Raw genomic sequence first — 13,174 nt, forward strand, 5'->3', positions numbered from 1 at the left:
AAATGCAAAGGGAGGTCATGAGGAGAGGGTGAATGTGTGAATCCAGGTCAGTCTTACAATGTGAGGTTCAGGACACAACTTGATTTGATTTCTGCTTCTCTCACCCTTTAACCTGAGGCCTCACTATGCCCCACTTCCTTGGGGCCCCCAGAAGCAGCCTTCCTGGGTGAAGCAAAGGCACCTCGATGCAGCTCCCTGGCTCTATGGTCCTGGTTTTTCCCAAAAGACAGATGTGTATTTTCCCACCGAGTCTACTGGCTCTTGATTAATACGAGATGTTTAATGACTTTCCTTGTTTGGTTGTGGCATATCAGGTAGGCACTTGGAGATTATCACAGGAAGTCTGTGGGGATCATAAATGACTGTGGAGACCCACAAAGGGAACAACAGGGATGGCGAAGCTGCACACGTGTAAGCAGACTGTGCACACCTGGCTACCTTTTAAGGTGTGAGCTCACAGGTGATGTGCACTAGAGCAGCCCAGAGTTGGTATGAAAAGGCTGAATTCTGTCCTTCACCTGAGAGCCTTCCATGCTGAAAGCAACATGGAAGAGCTGAGGACGAGGCGGGTGATTACACAGTTTCACACAGCTGTGCCGTGTCCGGTAGTCTGTGATGCAGCTTGGACATCTTCCATCCAAAAGAGTTAAAACACCCAAGTTTCAGCCTGAAAGAAATGCAAAGCAGTGGCGGTGGAGAGGGGAGGCCATGTCTCTCCCTGCAGGTTCTGATGACCAGGGAGTAGTCTGCCATGGCTGTGCTGTGCTTGGCCCGTGAACCACAGCCCATGTGGACTCCCTCCCTCCCTCTGCCCAACTCAGCCTCACCCGCAGGAATGTTCCTCCCCTTTGTCTCTGTTCCACCCTGACCATCCCCTGACTGCTCAGAGCAGAGATCGGGAGCCATGCCCCAGTCTCTCTGATGTGGCCACCTCCACAAGACATGGCTTTTCTTCCTGTGACCTGTGTCCATCCCCTGACCCCTCATCCCCATTTCTGTTGTAGCAGGAAAGTCTGTTCCACCTACCTGGCTTCGGTGGCCCTGCTGGTAGCGGGCCCCTATTTCCCTTCATCCTGTCCCGCCTGTGTTACAGTGACCATCCTAGGCCCCTGCCCCAGCTCTTTCTCACACTGTAGCAGTTGTGAGTGTGCTTCTCAAGCTCTCCCAGGCCCTCAGCGGCATGGTAAGAGTGCGCTTTCTGCCTGCTGAAATGTCAGGAGTGGCGCGCGTCTGTCACCTCCAGGCCAGAGCATTTAGCTCCAGGGACAGGACCTTCCAAAGTGCCTTCTTTGCCTTCCACGGTGACTGGTGTGTCCCTGATGAAGGCACTCCATCCAACTGGGTCCTGGAGTGAGGACATTACAGTGCTCAGCCCTCAGCCGAACTGTGAGTGTGGAAAAGGGGGAGTAGAATTCTGCTGTTAGGGTTCTGTGGTTGCTTAGTATAGCAGCAGAACTTGGCCAGGCCTGGCCGATACACACCCAGCCCACAGCTTCAGACATGCCCTATTGCCCTGAGGCTTGAGTCCTTAACACTGCCTTGAAGAACTTGGACTCTGTTCTGCCTTTCTCACCTGCTCACCCAGGAGACACCTGAACTTGAGCTGACTCAGCCAGCCACATTTCCCGAGGCCTCTCCCACAGTGCCTTCTTCTTCAGGGCTTTTCCCAGAGCTCTGCTTCTCAGGTCAGAAGTGACCCACGCCCCAGTTCTGACCGCAACACCTTCATTCGGAGGAAGACTTTACTGCCTTTTCCTGCCCTGCACTAACCACTTCTCACGCTGCCCACTCCTAGGGTGAGTCACTTGTTGGTGAGTTTGGTCTTGGTGCCCACACAGCCCGAGTGTTAGAGGCCTGGTCTCTTGGCCCTAACATTTGGCACTATGGGGAGGAGGGGGCACTTTAAGGGGCTACTGGGAGGTGTGTGGGTCCCTGAGTGTATGCCCTTGAAGAGGACAGCTCTGTGCTCTTCCTTTCTTTCACTTTTCAGCCGTAGGGTGAGTGATTTTACTCTTCCACATGCTCCTGCCTTAATGTGCTGCTTTTCCACAGGGCCAGTGGGTGCGGCATAATCACTACCTGCACCGTCGCTTGCCCTGCTACGTCATTAGCCCCTGATACCTGCAGCTCTGTTTGGAGTCCATTTTTACCCTCTATAGTGGCCTATAAATTGATTTGCCTCTAACAATTGGGAAGAAAGACTTGTAAGTAGATTTCTGTCATGAGCAGACTTAAATGTAGGCGATGTTTTGGTATAAATGACACTATGTCAGGGTATGACTTGAATTATCTTTTTTCTTATTGCAAAAGTAATACCTTCTACAGCTGCTTTGGAAAATTGTCAGTCCTACTGAGCTCAAACTTGTTTGTCTTATGGCTTGGTGATTTCAGCCCTGGGCATACACTCAACACGAACGCAGGACCATGTTCACTAAGACACGGATGTCGCAACAAGCCTATCTATAATACCCTAATGGGATGGAAATGAACGATCTGGAACTTCAGCCAAAGCATGGATGAATCTCACAAATGGTGAACAAAAGAGACCAGAACTGAAATTGTGTGATTCTACTCATGTCAAGTACAGACATTAGCGAAATTCATACATGTTTGTCAGAAGCCTGGACAGGCTGACCTCGGGGTGGAGGGTGCCTGGGGGAAGTGTGGGCTTCTCTGGGAGCTGCTGATGTTGGCTTCCTGATCTGGGTGCTGCTTCCACAGTGCACAGGGTGTGAGAGCTTGTTCTGTGTGTCTGTGATGAATGTCTGCATGTTATGCCACAAGGAAAATTTTTAAAAGGAAATACATTTTTATAAAAGTTTAGAAAATGTAAATAAATGGGAAAAATGAAGATCCTCTGAACTATTCAGTCCATAATCACTATTAATATTTAATTTATTTCCTTTGAGCTTCTCCTCTCTGTATTTCTAAACTGTAATGGAAGCAACAGGGCTGTTTCTGGAAGGGGACAGTGGCCAGGGAGCCCAACCAGTGTGGCCCTGAAAGAGATGGCACCATGGCAGCATCCTTCACAAGGGCGTAGGGACACCAGGAGAGGCAAACTTCAAAACTGAATTTTAATGATATTTAAAGGCATGGCATAAAATGCCCCCATAATTGAGGGGCTCAAGATGGCCACTCAGGTTGCCTTTCTCAAAGGACAGCCTAGCAAAGGACCGCCTAGCAAAGGACAGCCTAACAAAGGACAGCCTAACAAGAGCACAGCCTGGGTACAGCATCCATCCGCTGGGCCATCCCTGTTCTTCAACTCCGTGAGCATAGGGCCAATATCTGCTTGTTTATCACTGTATCCTTAAAGTCTAGCACTGTGCCTGGCACAGAGCTGGAGCTGAATAATGAGTGAGTATTGAGGAAAAAGCCATCTAGCACCAACTACATATTCTTATAATTTATTTTATCAATCCCTTATTGCTAGATATTTAAGTAGTTTTCTTTCTTCTCCTTCAAACCATGTTGTTATGCACAATTCATCACTTAGCAATTGCACCCAGAAAATAACCTGGTCACAGTGACTTAGCTACACAGGGTTCACTGACTTCTGTAAAGAAACTCCAGATGTGAACAGCTGTATGAAGACATCAGGGACAGTCTTCTGCCTTCCTGCTCCACCAACCTCAGCACATGGCTTCCATCCATGAACGTATAAGATGAATGCTAGAGCTCCAAACATTACTTCAGAATTTCCATACAGGAAGTAGAAGAACCACTAAATTGATCGGTTGCTTAAAACGTTCAGCTGTTATTCAACAATAACCAAATACAAGATTTAGCAAAATTTTATTACTTTTTACCTCTATTTTATCATAGGTTTCAAAAGCAAAGGCTCTCAATAGGCCAAGTTGTATCATTCTAACAGTCACTAATATCTCAGCACCACCAAGATAGAAACTCTGGAACAACTGATCCCCAATGTGAAAAAAAGAAACAACACATCGTACAATTGTCACCTTGACTGGCTCGAGAGATGCCTATGAGATGAGTAAAGCACACTTTTGGGTGTGTCTGGGTGGGTCATGGGGACAATATCTGGTTCCCAGCCCTTTCTCTCTGACTCTTTCTCTACTCTCTGCCTCCTGGGCCCCCTTTGGCCATGACATTCCTGCTTTAGAACCAACTGACCACAGACTGATTCCTCAGAAACTGTGAACCAAAACAAACCCTTCCTCTTTTAAGTTGTGTATGTCAGGTATCTTGGTCCAGCAATGAAAAGTTGACCAATACATTAGCCACTTCTATGGTTTAACTGGGTATAAAGATCATGTTCAGAAACTGACTGTTAGAATGAATGGACACTTTTGTGCCCAGAGAGGAACAAAGCGATGCATTTTGTTATCAGATCTCCAGATTCCTCTGGTTCCCACTGTGGAGTAGATGCTGTCCATTGACCTCTACTTCTCCATGATACAATCTGCTTCATTGGCTAGTGGCTTCTGTCTCTATGAGATTGTCCGAGTGAGCTCAAGGATGGAACAGCCAAGTGCAGGAACAACTTCGTTCACTGCCCCTGGGGATTTCTCCTATTAATCGGTTTACAAATACATTGCTTCCAGGTTTCCACTGGAAAAGCTAATTGTAGCAAATTCTTGGACAGAAGGATAATCTCTCTCTCTCTCTCTCTCTCTCTCTCTTTCTCTGTGGTTTTTGTTTTGTTTTTTGACAATGAAGCTCTGCTCACAGTGAGTAAACCTTTGGGAAGACACCATTTCCTCCCTTCTCTATTTCACATCACTCGCTGTTATGGCTGTGTCCAGATGTCCCCCCAAAGCCTCATGTGGTCATAGGTGGGGCTTTTTGGAGGTGACTGGATCTAGAGCATGTGATGCTGGGATTAAGGGTGCCCCACCTAGGATGTGGGGCACCACCCAAAAGGCAGGTAGCCTGGATGGAATATATAAAGGGGCAGAAAGAAGCTAGGCTGCTTTCTGCTGCTTCCATTTCTGCTGCTTGCTGCTTTGCTGTCTCCTGCCTCCCAAGGACTGTTTCTCCTCTTGGATGCCCCTCTGTCATGTCACCCTGCCTTGGAGCCACCAGACTATATTCTGAAACCTCTACAAACTGTGAGCTAAATAAACCTTTCCTCCTTTAACTTGGTGTTAGGTATTTTGCCTCAGCAATGAGAAAATTAACTAAGATACCCACTAAGAAGAAAAAAAACTGCAGAGTAAATGAAAGGTTTTCTGAGATATTTAATTTTTCAAAATTGTCTAAAGCAGGCTACAAATCACTCTAACTGATTCCAGTTGTAGAATGATGTGAGTCCAACTTGAATATTCTCCACCAAGCAGACTGGCAAGGTTTTAGCCAAGACTACATGTGCTAGGTGTTCAATGCATAGTTTTATGATGGACTGAGTGAGCCTTATTTTGCCAGATCAAGCAGCTTCCAAAATGAAAAAGTAATAGCAGTAATTGTGGCTCTCTCCTTGCCTGCATTCAAAACTCCAATGTGTGCATTATTCCCTCAGTCCCAGGGACTCGCCTGAATAATCTCCAGCATAATCAAATCATGGATTGGTCCACACTTGGAAAGTCTAGTAGGAAATCAGCAAGCATCTCTTTGATCAGATTCTGAGGCACTAACTACTCACCCTAAATCCCACGGGTTCTCTTGCTTTTTTGATACCTGTAGCTCTCTTTGGAAAGGAAGACCCTTGTCTTTACATGTTTTTCTAAGTCAGTGTTCTCAAAATAAGCCATTAGGAGAAATGGAATTTGCTGAAAATGTACTGAATAGCTCACAGGATTGAGAAATCTAAGAGCCAGGTCCAAAGACTTTATTGCCACCGAAAAGCACCTCATCATGGACTAGCTCAGGAAAGGAACCACCATCCTTCTTGCTGGTCTGGAGTCTACATTTTGCTATGCCAACCCCACTGGCGTTGGTCTTCCTTTACCCCTGGACTCTTGCTCAACTGCGCCCACTACTGGTGAGAGTGGTTGGTTGAATCCCTATCTCTTTGCAGAAGAGGAGGCCACAATGTGATTCTCACCGGCCAGTGGCCAGGTTCTCTGATGTCCTCCAAACACTGAGGTATTGAAGTGTCCACAGGCACCCAACACAGCAGGACATAAGCCCTCATTGGGGAGGACATTTATGTTCTGGTTGAGAGAAACAGGTCTAACTCTTTATCCAACTGAAGAAACAGGAGGACTGCTTGCTCAACTTTGATGCCAAGCTCCTGGGGATCTTGCTTAGACTGCAGACTTGGGGCTGGGCCTGGGACTCTGCATTTTAACAAGCTCTGGGTGAAGCTGTCCTGGGGGTTCATGGACCCAGTTGGAATAGCAAAGCATACAAGCACATGTCCTCGATGTTGGCCAGGAGGGTGTATAGATTGACCGTGGTCCTTGGGAGCTGGGAAGGAAACCTAACCAACTCTTGACAGTCACGGGGCAGAGGGAGGGGAGCCTTTGATGGGCCAGCCGCTGCTAAGTCTAGGGGACCAACTGTCCCTGTTCACCCAGGATTACCCGTCTCCTGGTACCGAGGGGTGTATTCTGCAGTATTTGCCCAGTAACACCCAGCCAAAGGCACAAAGTAGCTACGTGTTATTTGCTTGACAGAGTGGCCATGTTTACACTTTGTGACGGCAAAAGTGACGGGAATGTACTTCATTTCTGGTGTTAGTAATGGCTTGGAAAGGAAGCAGGAATGTTTTAGACAAGGCAATCTTATTTTTCTTCATACTATTATGATATCAAGGTTTACATCATAGCCTCACAGCAATATTTGTTGACCAAACCATTTCCTTTATTACCTAAGACATTTTAAATTTCTAAGCATGACCTGGAAGGAAGCTCCCCATCTCCATCCCAGGCTCCTAGGGCAGAGAAGCTGAGCTGGTCCCAGCACCCAGAAGGAAGCTCCCCTGCTGCCATTCCAAGCTCCTAGGGCAGAGAAGGTGAGCCCACATGAGCGCCAGAAGCAGCATCCCCCCCACCCCGTGGAAATGAGAAGACACATAAACAAGCCTTAAATTTCTAAGCATGGATTCCAATTCAGGCTGTGAAATGTCAGAAGCATTCGGTCAGGACCCCCAGCAGCAAGTCTTAGTATTCCTTGGCCCTTCACCGCATTTTAGCACATTCGTCATACCTTGTCCCTGCTGAGTGTCTGAGTCAGCCACAGCCTCGGGGACCAGTCACCAAGAGGTCCCCTGTGGTCGTGTTCTCCCTCCTTCTAGGGGGGATTGATAAATACACGAGTGTTTAAATTAAAAACTACAGTAAAAGACACATTGCCAAGGACGATGGGATGAGTACGTTCAAAGCGAGGAGTATTCTGAGTATTTTGTTGGGGATTAATGGCAATGTGTCTATTACTGAAATGAAATTTTTGAATTTAAACATTCACCACGTTTTGATCACCCCTCGTGAATCTGCCATTTACAGCAATCTCTATCCAATAAAAATGTGACAGTGTGTCCTCATCCACCAGATTCAGCGGATCTGGCACTGTGCGGCTTCTGGCTCTTTCCCAAAGTCATAATGACCGTGAAAGGTCAGCATTTCGAACTGATGCTGGACATCAGGGCAGCCACAATAGGGCAACTGAGGACATTCGGGAAAGAGGACTTCTGGTCCAGAAGGAGGCAAGAATGAGGGGTAAGTGTGTTCGAAGCAAGGGGAATATTTTGAGGGCAGTTAATAGCCGTGTGCCTTTTACTGTAATAAACTTAAAAAAAATCTAAACATTTCGTGTATTTTTCAATCACACCTTGTCTGTGAGCAAAGTAGCCTGAAAGTAGAAAGAGATTGCCAGGGCCCAGAAGGGCTCGGGGCAGGTGGGATGTGAAAGGGCGGTCCTTATCACACAGGCTGTGAGGTTGCACGCAAGCACCGCACACTTACAGTTAGCAGTGCTAACCCCGCAGGAGCGCGGGCCAGCTCCCTCTTCCGCAGGCCGCCGACCGAGCCCAAGGCTGACGTCTGTGCTAAAAACATGGCTTTCTTCGCTGAGATCAGCTTCCTCCTCCCCCAGTTCCCAGCACAAACGCGTTATGTTTTCTGTCACACCTGTGGGCCAGAAAGATGCTTATTAAATTTGACGTCTAGTGTTCCCGCACGAAAAACTCAAGCATCCAGTCAGGGCCAGCTGCGGCTTTTCACAGAGACCGTTTCTGCCAGCTGATGGATGCTCAGTGTGGCCTCGCCAGGGGCCCCGCAGTGAAGCCTGCTCCTGCAGAGCCTCCAGGTGCGGCTCCTGCAGACTCCCCCCCCCCCCCCCACCCCCGGCCTTGTAAAGCCCTGCGGGCTGCTAGAGCCCTCAGCTCCCCTCTGAAAACCTGTGCTTCCAGAGCACAAATCAGTCTCTCATTCCCTCCCCTTCTTCCTCCCTCCCTGCCTCCTCTTTGCTTCCTTCTCGTCTCCTCTGTGCTTCACTCCCCTCCGAAACTTCTCTCCCCTCTCTTCCCTCTCTTCCTCCACTGCTTCCTTCTCTTCTCTCCTCCCCACCTGTCCTGCCCCAGCCTCTTCACCTGACTGTCTTGCAGCCTGCAGAAGGATTACTGTGAAGTATCCCAGGCAATCGAGGCTCCCACTATGCTGTACCCTCAAGCCTTGGAGGAGCAGTAGCAGGAGCTGACTTGGAAATCTGCAAGGCCACGGCTGGAAATCTGGCAGCCTGGTCACATGAGGCCACCACAGGGCACCACCAAAGCCACCCTTGCATGGCCCTGATGCGCCTGCCAGGCATAGAGAAGCTGTGCGCTGTGGTGCAGGCTTCGACAAGCCCAGGGCCTCGCCAGGCAGATGGCACAGGCTGCAGTCTAACCTTGACACTGACTTGTGCAGTCTCTCTGTGCCCACAGTCATTCCTCTGTGACTGAGGGTAACACGGTCTGCCCAAGGGCCCTTCTTGAGGGCCGGTGGCAGCAAGTGTGCAGAGCTGCTCCCCCAGAATCTAGTGTGTAGTTATAGCAAGTGCCCAATAATCCACCCTTTCCTTAGAAAGCTGAAAGGAGAAAGCAGCAGGAAGCTGTGAATAATAGCAAGTAAGAAGAATAAAGCTGGCAAAGCTCTCCGCAGAGTGGAGGAACCGACCTCTGCCTCTGCCATGTGCCTGTTTGCAGGGAGGTCTCCACAGAGGACAGCGTGTCTTCGGAGCAGCTGGTACGTAAGGAGAATCGCTTCCAGAGTGGCCTCTATCTGTGAAAGGACTCGGAGCCCTTGCTGGAGCGTGCCAGGCGGCCCATGGATTCAGGGTGCATGCTGTTGGGCTTGGCTTCATGTCTCCAGGTGCAGGCTGCTTTGCTGTTTGGCACTTGGAGTTGATGGTTAGCATTGATGGGCGTCGTGAAGTTTTCTTTCCCTACATGGAACATTCATTCCCATCTCAATTTGCAGGCCCCCAAAAGCACCTGCTCTTAGCAGTTCCAACTATCCCAGCTGCCACAGCCAAGCCACTATTTCCACTCCCAAGGCTTAGGTCACCCAGGGTCCGCACTCTGCAAACTCACAGGCCGGCACAAGCCGCACGTGCCCTGTGCTGGGTCAGGCTTGCAGAAGGGGGTCCAGGGGTCGAGTGCCTGCTCCGGACCCCATCTCCCTCCTGTTCTCCAGCAAAGCAGCTTCACGGCTCCAAAAAGCATGTCTGGCCCACTGGTAAAATCACCCCACTGTCCTTCTCATGCGGACTCAATGCAGGAGTTTTTCAACTTATCTCAAGAGGCCCAGTCTGAAGCCTGCCCATTTATTTTCAGATGGATTTCCATGTGGATCAATCTTACTGGCTCGGAGAAGACAAGTTCTTATGAAAGCCCCAGCTCCTGGGGGTGCACAGAGAGAGCTCTGTGAAGTGAGGGTGCAGGCATGTGAGTTAAGGATGTTTCCTGCCCCGTCCCCTTCTGCAATGTTCTCATTTGGGATCTTCTTGGAAGGAAGATTGACAAGGGCGTGGCTGAAAACACACGCAGCCCCAAATGACTTCTCTTTAAAATTTCAAACACAGCACCACAATTTTTAAAAGATGCATGAACCTGTGCCAGATTTGAGCAATGCAGAGAGCCTTGTGTGCCCAGTCCCTGCTCCACGCCCGCTCACTTGCCTGCCTGACAGGCCAGCACCGGCAGCCTCCCAGGGCAAAGGGGAAGTAGGCACTCAACCATAAACACTCACCAGAGGCCTGGGGGAGCTCAGGGGAGTTGCAGCTGAAGACACTTTCTCTTGACATGTGCAAGGGCATGAAAGAGAATCTGGCCAGGCTGTAGTCTCCAGATGATAATTAGGAAGAAGGAGCATACTATGGATCTTAAATGTCCCCAAAGGCCATATGCTGAGGGCTTGGTTGCCAGGCCATGGCACTGTTAAGAGGGGGCCTTGGGGGAAGAAGTTAGGCCGCTGGGGCTAAGTACCTGAAGGAGCCGTTAGGAGCCCCACCTGCGCTGCTGTCTCTCTCTCTACATGTGGAACAGCACTATACCACATGCTTCCAGCTGTGATGTTCTACAGGCCCCAAAGCAATGAAGCCCAACCATGGACTGAAACCTCTGACACTGTGAGCTGAAATCCACCTTAAGTTGCACATGCCAGGTATTCTCTCATAAGGAGGGATGCAAAACTAACAGGACAGTTCTGGCGAGCCACACGCTGGAGACCCTTTGAGGTCAGGACAAAGCTGAACAGCATTTGTCCCTGTCTTATTTCTTGTTTCTGTTATCAATCTCACCCTGCATCAGATTCTGTCAAAATAAAAAGTGGGAATGTCCTAGAAGAGAATCTCCTTCTGTATCTCCTGCCCTTTACCAACAGCCATCATATATATAGGGCAGCAACCTCTAGAAGAGGCGCTTGCAGGTGTGCATGGGATCCCTGAACTGATGTGCTGACTGGGTGCATGTGGAGGACGCCTCAATATCGAGGCTCACTCACAGCACATCAGCACATGGGAACTGGGCTCATAGCCCTACAGTCACACAGAGCCGAGAGGATGAGGGTAGAGACGTGATGGGAGGTCCAGCGATTCCCCCCGGGCCCTCTTCACCCGACACTGAAGGACAGTGGGATGGGAGGGAGAGAGCCCACGAGGGGGGCTCTTGAGGGGAAGGCACTGGGCTCTCCTGGCTCCCTCCCCAGAAGTAGGGTGAATGGATATCAGGTCCCCTTGTGGGAAATCCAAGGAGAAGCCAGTGATGCACTGTAAGGCAATAAACTGAGTTAGTTGTCAAAGGCATTCACCCTGCAGGATGCTGGTCTTCAGGAAGAAATCAAATGGAAAGAAACAGAGCCCTACTGTGAGGAGTAATTTTAGGAGCCGCCATGACTGGGCGGTGGGATCCCAGCCAGCTGGCTACACAGCACCCAGACAGCCAGTGTGGGCCTGTGGATGTGCTCCTGGAAGAGATGAGCTGCAGTAGTGCACTGAACAAAGCAGGTAGTCTCCCATTATGGGTGGGCCTCAGCCCTCCGAGGGCCTGAGTGGAGCAGACGGGGAAGAGGAAGGTTGAATTTCTCTCTGCCTCACTGCTGAGCCGGGACACTGACCTTCTCCTGCTTTGGTGGCTCCTGGTCCCGGGTCTTCCAACTTGGATAGAAACCTATGCTTTCACTCCCTGGCTGTCAGGACTTGGAATCACTCCTTGGCTTTCCCGGTTTTCCAGCCTGCAGACAGCAGGTCATGGGTTTTCTCATCCCAAGCAGAATTGTATGACACGTATCTTTTTAGAGATTTGGATTGTGAAGGCAGGTTGGAGACCAAAGAAACATGTATGTGTATTGGTTCTGATTCTCTGGAGAACTCGGACCTGGCTCCACCCTGCTGTGCGTGAAGTGCCCCACAAAACTATGATTGGTTCTAAGAAAAATACCTGGCCTGTGGCGAATGTTGATGGCCAGCAGGGACTTTTTGGGGTTGTGCAAATTACTGATGTACAGCAATTTTTCTGGTTATCACACGATCTCTGGAAGGGAGAAATGGTGAAATACCTCTCTTAGAAAGCTAATGGTTATGTTCCTTAATCTTTGTTGTTCCAGCCCAGTTCCTCTCTCTTTAATTTCCAGAAATCTAATTCTAACAGAGATCTCTGTCACTCGGAGTAAACGCCAGTGTCCTCATAATGGCCTGCTAAATCCCATGTGACCTGGATCCTTGTATCTCTCTGCCACATCATCTACAGTTATCTTGGTCACCACCATGTTCCAGACCCTCAGCTTCCCTGTTCTCAGATATGAGCTCTGCATCCCGCTGGGGGACGTGCTCCGCTGTTCCCTCCTGGGGATACCCCTCTCTCAGACAGCCATGCAGGTCCTGCTCTCATCTGCTCTGGCCCCGTCCAAGTGTGTCCTCAGTGGGCTTCCAGCCAGCGGTCTAGGATTTCCATGCCCACTTCTCTACTCCCACCTCCCTGCCCTGCCTCATCTTTCCCTTTAGTGAGTGTTTCACACAGTCTAACATTTATGTATTTATTTATCTTGTGTATTCTCTCCCAATCAGAATACAAATTCCACACATTTTGGTTCCTTACCATATCTCCAACCCCTAAACAGTGCTGACAGATGCTCAAATGATTGTGGCATAAATGTGTCCTCTCTGTGACAGCCCCTTCTCTCTGAGCCCATAGGGAAGGCCGGCAGGGTTGGAAGCAGCACGCTGGGGCCTGGATGACCTTAGCAGCTCACACTGTCCGTCCACACATCTGTCTCCAAGGCTGACCGCAGCCGGAGTCCCCAGTGACTTAGCACACAGAAGAGCCCTCCTTGCCAAAATCAGTGTGCGGGACATACCTAGTCTCTGTTTCAGATCACTTTCAGTTAGGGCGATGGAATCTCACTCTTTTCCCGAGGTTGTGGTCAGGCACCAAGGAGCTTGGTCACACCACAGATGGTGGGCATCATTTAGCCCTGTCATCCACTCACAGGTGCAGCCTAGAATGCCCCGCTCCACACCTGGGCTTTGTCCTTGATCCATGAAGGAAGCCAGAGTGAAAGACTTTGTTTCCCTACAAATCCCCCTGAGTCCTGGTGGCTCTGTTATTTTCGCAGCACCCGGATATGGATACATGATACCACTTCAGCGCATGCTGGAGCTGAAACATCCCCAAGAGGAGCTCACAACCCTCAGCCTGGGCCTACTGCACAGTTATGGGCTCTGCCGGGGAAGCAGCAGGCAGCGTCCTGCCCAGATGGCAGGGTCTAATAATCTAATGCCCCCTGTGTCA

At 49.7% G+C, this 13,174-nt stretch overlaps 1 long non-coding RNA gene across 1 annotated transcript; it reads left to right on the forward strand.

Annotated features, from left to right (window-relative positions):
• The first annotated feature begins 215 nt into the window (after positions 1-215).
• Positions 216-10,998, forward strand: LOC110345267 (uncharacterized). The gene is made up of 3 exons (XR_002388472.2): positions 216-1,796; positions 2,053-2,204; positions 2,392-10,998. It is a non-coding gene; the product is annotated as an uncharacterized LOC110345267 (long non-coding RNA).
• The last annotated feature ends 2,176 nt before the right edge of the window (positions 10,999-13,174 follow it).

This window comes from Heterocephalus glaber, unplaced genomic scaffold, assembly GCF_053883595.1.
Source record: "Heterocephalus glaber isolate CG9 unplaced genomic scaffold, H.glaber_assembly_v1.0 deba00000738, whole genome shotgun sequence".
Taxonomy (NCBI): Eukaryota; Metazoa; Chordata; class Mammalia; order Rodentia; family Bathyergidae; genus Heterocephalus; species Heterocephalus glaber.